The following is a 9,900-nucleotide window of genomic DNA, read 5'->3' as shown; positions in this document are numbered from 1 at the left end:
CCTTGTAAGCTTTCTTCCTGTAGAAAAGAGGTGGATTCTTGTAGACAACAAAATTGAGTACATTTTGCCAGGAACATTTGATCATTTGCTTACTTTAGATTTTGCCACTATTGAGCTATGCTGTAACTTCCTCCAGTTGGGTTCAAATAAAACATGCCAAATGAGATAGGTTATTTGTAGATTTATTAGATATGTTTTTGAATAATTTGTTGGCAAAGAGTCAGGGGTCAGCAGACAAGCATGTATCCTCATGCTGACCTCAAAGAAAATTGCCCACAAATCTCTAATGTTTATCCCCTTGTTCAGCGGTAGAGTCATAGAGATGTACAGCACAGAAACAGACCTTCGGACCAACTCATCCATTCGACCAGATATCCTAAATTAATCTAGTCCCATTTGCCAGCATTTGGCCCATATCCTTCTAAACCTTTCCTATTCATGTACCCGTCCAGATGCCTTTTAAATGTTGTAATTGTACCAGTCTCCACCACCTCCTCTGGCAGCTCATTCCATACGCGCTCCATCCTCTGCTGAAGAAGTTGCCCTTTAGGTGCCTTTTAAATCTTTCCCCTCTCACTTTAAACCTGTGCTGTCTAGTTTTGGACTCACCTAACCTGGAAAAAATACCTCGGATATTCGCACTATTCATGTGCTTCATGACCTTATAAATCTCTAGAAGGTCACTCCTCAGCCTCCAACACTCCAGGTATTCCACCTCTCCCTATAGGTCAAACCCTCAAGTGCTGGCAACATCCTTGTAAATCTTTTCTGCACCCTTTCAGGTTTAACAACATCTTTCCGATAGCAGGGAGACCAGAATTGCACACATTATTCCAAAAATGGCATAATCAATGTTCTGTACAGCAACAACATGACATTCCCAATCCCCATACTCAATGCTCTAACCAAAAAAGAGAAATGTATCAAACGTCATCTTCACCACCCTGTCTACCTGCGACTCTACCTTCAAGGAGTTATAAACCTGCGCGCCCAGGTCACTTTGCTCAGCAACACTCCCTAAGGCCCGATCATTAAGTGTATAAGTCCTCCCCCGCCCATTTCCCTTACCAAAGTGCAACACCTCATACATCTAAATTAAACTCCATCTGCCACTCATCAGCCCATCTGATCGAGGTCCTGTTGTACGCTGAGATAGCCATCACTTTCCATTACAGTATTAATTTTGGTGTCATCCGCAAACTCACTCACTATTCCTCCTACATTCAAATCCCAAGTTATTTATATAAATAACAAAATGTAGTGGACCCAGCACCAATCTTGTGGCTCACCATTAGTCACCAGTCTGAAAAACAGCCTTCCACCACAGCCCTCTGTCTCCTACCTTCAAGCCAATCTTGTATCCAAGTGCCTAGCTGCCCTGGGATTCCATGTGATGTAACCTTGCTAATCGGTCTACCTTGAGGAACCTTGTCAAGCGCCTTCCTGAAGTCCATTTAGATGGTGTCCACCACTCTGCCTTTATTAATCTTCTTTGTCATTTCTTCAAAAAAATCAAGTTGGTGGGACATGATTTCCTACGCACAGAGCAATGGTGACTATTCTTAATGGGTCCTTGCCTTTCCAAATACATGTTAATTCAGTCCCTCAGAATTCCCTCCAATAATTTACCCACCATCAATGTCAGGCTCACTGGCATATAGTTCCCTGACTTTTCCTTACCATTTTTCAAAATAACGGTACCGCATTGGTTTAACTCTTGCTAAGCCATTGAAATTTCCAGGCATCGAGATGCAGTAGTGTCAGTAAGAAGGGTAATCCGTGTATAACATTCAAGTATTCGCATACAGCAAGCCAGAAAGTTAAAATCACTGCAGGTCCTTCTCTTTAACTTTGAGTCGTGAAAGAATGACAGAATTGAAGCTAAAATAAAGATGAACAAACTTTTAAAATAAGTTAGAGTATTGTCAGTCTGCCTGTAGCACGTGCACTGCAGCGGTTCAAGAAGGCAGCTTACCACTGTTAAAGTATAGATTTAAGACAGCTCAGGGAATCTCTTGTGGACTCAAGCTGTAAGCCTCTCTTGGTTCGTCCCAGAGATCGTATTCTTTGGTAGTCTGGAATAAAAACCTCTTGCAGACAGTTTAGTTTAAATTTAGTCATCCCTTTTATTTACCAATAGCATCACTGCTACAACATAACACTGATATCTCTAAGCTAAACTAACTAGGTTCTAAAAACCCAGGAGTGGAGGATATCGTTCTTCCTTTAAGGCCCCTAGTAGGCTACTCTGTCCTACCGACTCAAACAGGCTTCCTTTATACAAAATTGTACTGTATAAATACAGTAAACAGATAAATTTACTGTATCCATTGCTCCCGATGCGGTCTCCTCTACAATGGGGAGATGGAACGACTACACGCAGAGCGCTTCAGAGAACATCTTTGGGACACCCGCATCAATCAACCCCGCCACCCCATGGCCGAACATTGCAACTCACTCTCTCAATCTGCCGAGGACATGCAGATCCTGGGCCTCCTCCATTTCCACTCTCTTACAACTGACACCTGGAGGAAGAACACCTGATCCTCCGCCCCAGCACCCTTCAACCCCATGGCATCAATGTAGACTTTACCAGTTTCCTCATTTCCCCTCCCTCCACCTTACCCCAGTTCTAACCTTCCAGCTCAGCACTGTCCTCATGACCTGTCCCACCTGTCAATCTTCCTTCCCACCTATCTGCTCCACCCTCCTCTCCAACCAATCACCGTCACCCCCACCTCCACCCACCTATTGCACTCTCAGCTACTTTCCCCCAGCCCCACCCCTCTCACTTATCTCTCCATAACCTCATTCCTGATGAAGGGCTTTTGCCTGAAACGTCGATTTTCCTGCTCCTTGGATGCTGCCTGACCTGCTGTGCTGTACCAGCACCACCCTAATCTTGACTGATCTCCAGTATCTGCAGTACTTACTTTTGCACTGTTATTAATTTCACAAGGGAATGGCTGTGAATGTTATCATTCGGTGTCCTGTTTACACAGATTCACTGATGTTAGGGCAAGTGTTCTTAATTGTCTGAGAGCATCCTGTTATCACTTGGTGAGAACAGATATCTTTATCTTCTCCATAACTTGGATTCCCCCTTTGTGGCCCGACCCTCTCTGCCTGTCTATTTTCTAGTGTGCAGCAAATGTGTTCTATAATTCAACATTACATTTTAGTCTAAATGTTTAAGGACAAGTTTTAAGGCTAGAGACTTTCTCACCAGCACCTTCACAAGGGCAGCTAGAAACGGATATTAAATACAAGCAGTCAGGGCACCCACATGCTGTGAATGAATTTTAAGATGCCCCTTTCCTTTTTATAAAAAAAATCATAAAAGTGAATTGTAACCATTTGCAAATACAAAATTAGCTTTTGACTGTATAGTTTAGCTGTATTTATGAAGTTGGTATGCAGTTACATTTAACGAGGTGCACATTTTTCAAAGGTTTTTGTTGTAAGACTAGCAGCATGAGAGTGGAAGTTCCCATAAATTCAACTGCTTTTCAGTGTGGTACCTAAAAGCAGACCCCTTTGTGCAATCACTTGCAGCAAATTAAGACCTTGGAGATTTCTTGGCCATTGGTGCTTGTTAGGTCTGTGTTCATGTCAGACACACAAATGACAAAAACAAACTAGGTAAGAAACAAACATTTGTTTCCTATTCACAGATCTGTGTAAAATCATGAGGGGCCTACATAAAATAAGTAGAAGGAAACTGTTCCCATTGGAGAAGTTTTGAGAACAAGGGCGATGTTTAAAAATGAAAGGCGAAAGAACCAGTGGTGACAACGCAAAGCCTTTACTCAGCAAGTGATTAGAATCTGAAATCCACCACCTGACAGCCTGATGGGAGCAGATTCAATTATGGCTTTGAAAAAGGAATTGGATAAACATATTGATGAACCTCTCATTTAATGTTGATCCCTTAAATGTTATTTTCTTAACATTAAGCTAATGGGGCCGGTAACCTCATTGTGTGTTCTGGGACTCTTTTCAATAATGTTTCCTATGTGACCGATTGCCATCCGTTTCTTTCTCATTTCATACTCCCTCTTTTCTCTGTACTTTTTTTCTCTCTCTTGGTGTTTCCTTTCTTCACTCCTAGCCTCACGGCGGACTTGGTAAGGCATCCTCTTGGCCCAGGAGAAAGTGAGGACTGCAGATGCTGGAGATCAGAGCTGAAAATGTGTTGCTGGAAAAGCGCAGCAGGTCAGGCAGCATCCAAGGAGCAGGAGAATTCCTGAAGAAGGGCTGATGCCTGCTCGATTCTCCTGCTCCTTGGATGCTGCCTGACCTGCTGCGCTTTTCCGGCAACACATTTTCAGCTCATCCTCTTGGCCCAGCCTGGCCCATGACAGTGTCTCGGCCCGGCTTCTCAGCCTGTTGTGCTGATGCCTCCACCCGCTCTCCTGGTGGCCCTTGGTGTTCGCTCGGTCCAGTTGTGGTGGTGTGTCGGCATGCGAATGTGACCTGCCTGGTCATGTTCTGGAGGCAGCTGCAGCAATGACATTGCGGCCCAACGCGGGAAGAGTAAGCAGTGAGGGAGGTCCCCTGGCATCGTCATCGTCATCGAGAACAGGCAGCTGAGGTTTCCCAGAGAGCAAGATAAATGGAGGACTCGTCAAGTACTGCGAAACGTCTATAATTCCTTTATTTTTCTAGTTTATTTTAAGAAGGGCTTTAATATTAATTAACACTTTATTTCTTTTTTATTACTTATTATTTGAAGGTAATGCTTAATTTTTAAACTTTATTTCCCTTTCTACTTTGTATCTAAGTTTTTTGTACTCATGTACTTGTGCATCTCAGATGGTGCCATGTGAGGCGATATTATACACTTTTCACTGTACATCATCTATACTTCTTAACTACACATGACAATAAAATCTAAATCTAAATCTCCTGCATCCTAAATATGATTTTCAGTCCCTCCCCTTATGGCCTCCACTATGTCCAATTCTCTGATTACAGTTTGTCCCTCCCATGCCCTATACTTATTGGCATTTCCAAGAATTAGAGGTGATCTTATTGAAGCGTTTGATTTTCTTAGGCACTTTTCAGGGTGGATGCAGATAGATTGTTGCCGGTTGTGGGAGAGTCTAGGAGCAGAAGGCATAATCTCAGAATAAGTATTGCACATTTAAAATAGATGAGGAGGAATTGTTTCACTGCATTGGTAATGAATCTGTGGAAATCTTTACCACAGAGGGCTATAGAGAATGGGATGTTAATACATTCAAGACTGATATAAATGGTGTCATTGAGTTGCAGGAACGGATTCAGCAGTCATCTATAAACAAAAAACGAATCAATGTTATGTCAATATTTTTTTCAGATTTCCAGCATGTGCAGCCTTTAGTTGAACGGTGATGCAAATGTAGATTTTTTTAATAAATAGATTCGAACACTTTAAGACACTCCTCTTGAGCAGTTAGGATTTCAATGTGTTTGATATATCTTTTTCAACTTCCCAGCATTTAAAACATCAAATTTTCATGTTTTCGATAAAACGAAACCACTTCAAAAGTTTGTGCAATTGTTGTTGAAGTGGGCAACGCGCAAAAGATCTCTGATCTTTCATGACGAAAATGAAGAACTGAGAAAAGGTTACCTGTGGAGATGCCGGGGATTGAACCCGGGGCCTCATACATGCAAAGCATGCGCTCTACCACTGAGCTACATCCCCTACAGTGGCTGAAGTCTCTCTAATACTCCATTACATTCCTGACATTGTGTGGAACGCCTTGTTTCTATTGTCTCTGATCTTGGTCATGTTTGTTACACTGTGGCTCGAGACATGGCTGTAGCAATTCTGCCCACCACCAACTGAATACATTATTGTTACATTCCCGGAACCAAAGACTGACTGCGCATTGCCTTTGAGCCCATCAAATGAAAAACAATCCTCCTCCCTTCCCAATGAGCGAAATTTAAATCGGAGGTTGGGGGCAGGGGCATGAAAATGTTTTCTGTCTTTTCCTCCCAATCGATGTGAGTGAGCACTGCCCCTATGAGTGAATAAAGGCGAGGTCAATGACCTCCAATAAGATCAACATTTGGGCTCAACAACGAACGGGGGGATACTGTGAGTTAATTTATATGCTGGCAGTTCCAAGCAAAAGAAGGAATGTTAGAAAATAAGAAGAAAGAAGGCGGAAAAAAAGATTAATAAAGAACTCCTCCCCGTCGGGGAATTGAACCCCGGTCTCCCGCGTGACAGGCGGGGATACTAACCACTATACTAACGAGGATTGGATATACTAATACCGCATGTAAGCTGCCCTGTGACAGTCAGACATACTTACAAACAGTAAAAATAGAGAATAGGCGATATATAATGACCGAGCTTGGAGGGTGACGCAGTTGTCAGGAAGATTAAAATTCATTTGCCATTGTTCAGCTGTTTATATCAGTTAGCTACCAAGTTCATCTCTCAAACCTATCCATGGATGTAGGAAAGTTGCTGATGCTCAAACCATATTAATTTACTTCCAAAGCATATTTAACCATATTAATTTACTTCCAAAGCACATTTAACCATATTAATTTACTTCCAAAGCAATATTTGACAGATTGTGATGCAGATGTTTCCAAGCATGCAATCTGTCAGAATTCCAGCATATAATCCTTCTGGATCAAATTATCTTTGAAAAACCATATTTGCTGTTGAACGCAGAGGATGATGAATATATGCCATAATATAACATTATTTGCTTCTGTCCAGTTTGTTGTAAACAATAAATGATGAATCTAGCAGTGATTCGGCATTACTGTGGAAGCTGGCTGCATTGCGAGGTCCATTATTCTTTCTGCATTAGTCTTACGTTATTAGGAATTAATGCCAAGCAGGAGGATGCAGTCTATTTTTTCCCTATTTGCTGATGATACAAAAATAAATGGGAGGGCATGTTGTGATGACGATATAAGAAATCTGCAAGGGGATACAGATAGATTGAGTGAGTGGGTAGAAATGCGGCAAATGAAATTTAATGTCGGGAAGTGTGAGGTCTTAAAAGCAAAGTGTGAGAAAAAGGAATCGAAAAGCAGATTTTTAATTTAAATGAGACACTCCAAAAAGATGCAACGTAGAAGGATTTAGGTGCAGGGACACAAGAAGTTAGCATACAGCAGCAACAAATAATTAGGAAGGCAAAGAGATTTGTCTGGAGGTTGGAATTTTAAAAATTAAATTATGGGATATGGGTTTCACTGGCCGGGCCAGCATTTATTGCCCTTCCCTTATTGCCCCTTGAGAAGGTGAGCTATCTCATGAACCATTGCAGTCCTTTTGCTGTCGGTAGATCCATAGTGTTGTGAGGGAGGAAGTTCCAGGATTTTGATCCGGTGATGCTGATTTGATTAGATTTATTATTGTCATACATACTGAGATATCATTAAAAGTATTGATTTAGTGCTAACCAGACAAATCATACCTCACGTCAGTACATCAAGGTAATAAAACAGAATGCAGAATATAGTGTTGGAGCTGCAGAGAAGGTGCAGAAAAAGATCAATTCTAATGTACGAATACTGAAGGAGTAAATTCACTTAAATTTAAAAATAGGGAAGTTGTTACAACTGTACAAGGGTTGTTGGGACTCCACCTGGAGTACTGTGTACAGTTCTGGACCCTGTATTTAAGAAAAAACATATTGGCATTGGAGGCAGTCCAAAAGAGATTCCCTAGGCTGATCTCTGGGATGAAGGGGCTGACTTATCAAACTAACTAAACAGGTCATGCTTTTATTAATTAGAAGAATGAGGAATGATATTATTGAAATATACGAGATTCTGAAAGGGCTTGACAGGGTAATGAGCGGTTGATGATACATAGTTGGAATATAGTTAAAAATCGCACAACACCAGGTTATAGGCCAACAGGTTTAATTGGAAACAAACTAGCTTTCGGGGCGCTGCTCCTTCATCAGGTGGTTGTGAAGTACACAATTGTAAGGCACAGAATTTATAGCAAGAATTTACAGTGTGATGTAACTGAAATTATACATTGAAAAATACGTTGATTGTTGAATCTTTCATCTGTTCGAATACCATGATAGTTTCACTTCTTTCATGTGTAAATCACAAAACTTTTTTTTATAAGTTGCATTCAGGTTAACTGTAACAATTGGTGATAGCTAGACAATATGTTGAAGGTGTTAGCCCCCTGTGGTCTCTGTCAATGCCATGATGTTTAGATTGATTCTAATCTAAAAAGTGAGATAGCCGAGTTTTACATAAATTCATGCAATTTTTGAACAAAGTACAATGTAATTCTGCAAGTACAAATTCACCCCACAAAATATATGTATATGTGTGCATGTGGGTCTTTGTGTGTGTTTGTGTCTCTCTGTCTGGGGGGGGTTTGGGGGGGTTGTGAGTGTGAGAGAGAGTGCATATGTGTGTGTATGTGAGTGTAGAGTGTCTTAAGTCTGTGAGGGGGTGCATGTGTGAGTGTGGGAGTGTGTGTGTCTGGGTGGGGGGTTGTGCATGTCTGTGAGAGAGAGTGTATATGTGTGTGCGTGAGTGTAGAGTGGTCTAAGTCTCTGAGAGGATGCATGTGTGAGTATGTGTGTCTGTAAGGGTGTGGGTGAGTGTCTGTGTATATGTATGTCTGTGTGTATATGTGTGTGTGTGTTTATAGTGCAATGGTCACCTGCAGTGTGACATAAACCCAAGGTTCTGGTTGAGGCCCTCCCTATGGGTATGGAACTTAGCTATCAGCCTTTGCTCGGCCACTTTTCGCTGCTGCCTGTCCCGAAGTCCGCCTTGGAGGATGGTCACCAGAAGGTCCGAGTTTGAATGTCCTGGACCGCTGAAGTGTTCCCCAACTGGGAGGGAACCCTCCTGTCTGTTGATTGTTGTGCAGTGCCCATTCATCCATTGTCGTAGCCTTTGCTCGGTTTCCCCAATGTACCATGCCTCAGGGCATCCTTACAACTTTTAAAAAAATGTTTTGTGATTTACACATGAAAGAAGTGAAACTATCATGGTATTCGAACAGATGAAAGACTCAACAGACAATCAAGGCATTTGTCAATGTTCAGTTACATGACACTGTAAATTTTTGCTATAAATTCTGTGCCTTAAAATTGTGTCCTCCACAACCACCTGAAGGAGTGTCGCTCCGAAAGCTAGTGCTTCCAATTAAACCTGTTGGACTATAACCTGGTGTTGTGTGATTTTTAACTTTGTACACCCCAGTCCAACACTGGCATCTCCAAATCAGTTGGAATATGTTATCTATTTTCTTGGTCTTTATATATTACAATGCCATATGATGTGGGCTGGACATGGTGATGGAGAATCCTTCCATCTATTCACATCAAGATCTTAAACTCATAAGCTAGTTATCCTGGTTCAAGTTGGGGTGACTTGGTAATCATGTTCTTGTGCCATTTTCTACGTGAAACCTTCTTCCAAACCTGAAGCTGTTGGTCAAGTAAACAGGTACCTAGAACTTTAGTACATAGATTTATCACAGCTATCTGAAAATCTTAGCATATCACTTTACTTTTGATGATCATGGATTTAGTCATTGGTAAAATAGTAATTGAGTACTGCTGAACAAACCTGCACTCATGATGAACACTCACAAAATGCGAATAAGGTTTATAATATATTTCACTAATTTGGAGCTCTAATGTAGATGCAGACAAGTTTTTATTTTGATTTGTGAAGGGGTCTTGATTTTTTTTTAAAAGATGTCAGAAATTATTTTTTAAACAGTGAGTTCAAACATCAATTCCAACAGAGCTTATAATTTAATGCAAACTACCTGGGAAGTACTTAATGAAATATTACTAAGTTAAATTTTATGATCTACAGAGAAACAGATGGTCAGCAGCCACAATGTTCAGAAGCTCAGATTCATACCAGCAAGACCGAGAATTTTGG

The 9,900-nt window shown here is 41.3% G+C and overlaps 2 non-coding genes across 2 annotated transcripts; both read right to left on the bottom strand.

The window, feature by feature from the left end:
* Nucleotides 1–5,620: 5,620 nt before the first annotated feature.
* Nucleotides 5,621–5,692, bottom strand: trnaa-ugc (transfer RNA alanine (anticodon UGC)). The gene has a single exon. It is a non-coding gene; the product is annotated as a tRNA-Ala (tRNA).
* Nucleotides 5,693–6,185: 493 nt separating this feature from the next.
* Nucleotides 6,186–6,257, bottom strand: trnad-guc (transfer RNA aspartic acid (anticodon GUC)). The gene has a single exon. It is a non-coding gene; the product is annotated as a tRNA-Asp (tRNA).
* Nucleotides 6,258–9,900: the final 3,643 nt, after the last annotated feature.

The sequence above is a fragment of the Chiloscyllium punctatum genome, chromosome 17 (assembly GCF_047496795.1).
Source record: "Chiloscyllium punctatum isolate Juve2018m chromosome 17, sChiPun1.3, whole genome shotgun sequence".
Classification (NCBI taxonomy): Eukaryota; Metazoa; Chordata; class Chondrichthyes; order Orectolobiformes; family Hemiscylliidae; genus Chiloscyllium; species Chiloscyllium punctatum.
The sequence above is the reverse complement of the archived record's forward strand: the minus strand, read 5'-3'. Positions and strand labels throughout refer to the sequence as shown.